The sequence below is a fragment of the Mandrillus leucophaeus genome, unplaced genomic scaffold, assembly GCF_000951045.1.
Source record: "Mandrillus leucophaeus isolate KB7577 unplaced genomic scaffold, Mleu.le_1.0 Scaffold53, whole genome shotgun sequence".
Taxonomy (NCBI): domain Eukaryota; kingdom Metazoa; phylum Chordata; class Mammalia; order Primates; family Cercopithecidae; genus Mandrillus; species Mandrillus leucophaeus.
Genome location: NW_012105697.1, coordinates 1,075,163 through 1,075,850, shown reverse-complemented (window position 1 = coordinate 1,075,850; position 688 = coordinate 1,075,163). Strand labels below are relative to the sequence as shown.

At 50.4% G+C, this 688-nt stretch overlaps 1 protein-coding gene across 1 annotated transcript in view; it reads left to right on the top strand.

The window, feature by feature from the left end:
- Positions 1-688, top strand: part of DNAAF3 (dynein, axonemal, assembly factor 3) — a 23,129-nt gene that overhangs the window by 4,628 nt on the left and 17,813 nt on the right. The gene's annotated exons all lie outside the window — the stretch shown is intronic.

The following is a 688-nucleotide window of genomic DNA, read 5'->3' as shown; positions in this document are numbered from 1 at the left end:
TGGTCTCCATCTCCTGACCTCGTGATCCGCCCATCTCGGCCTCCCAAAGTGCTGGGATTACAGGCTTGAGCCACCGCGCCCGGCACATGAAACTATTTCTATGTCTATGTGTGTATATATATATTATATACAATGAAAGGTATATACACTCATCCCTCAGTAACACTGGGGACTGGTTCCAGGACCCCTGCAGATACCAAGATCCGAGGATGCTCAAGTCCCTCACAAAATGGTGTAGTACTGCCAGGGGCAGGGGCACACGCCTGTAATCCTAACACTTTGGGAGCCTGAAGTGGGAGGACTGCTTGAGACCATGAGTTTGAGACTGGCCTGGTCAACATAGTGAGACCCCGTCTCTACAAGAAATAAAATATTAGCTGGGTGTGGTAGCTAATGACTAGTCCCAGCTAGTTGGGAAGCTGGAAGGGGAGGGTCCCTTAAACCCAGGTGGTCGAGGTTACTGTGAACTATGATGGCACAACTGCACTCAGCCTGGGCAAGAGAGTGAGACACTGTCTCAAAACAAAAAAAGATGTACTCACAAATAGCCTGTACACATCCTCCCATACACCGTAAATCATCTCTAGATTACCTATAATATAGGCCGGGCATGGTGGCTCACGCCAATGCTGGCATCCCAGCATTTTGGGAGGCCGAGGTGGGCGGATCACCTGAGGTCGGGAGTTCG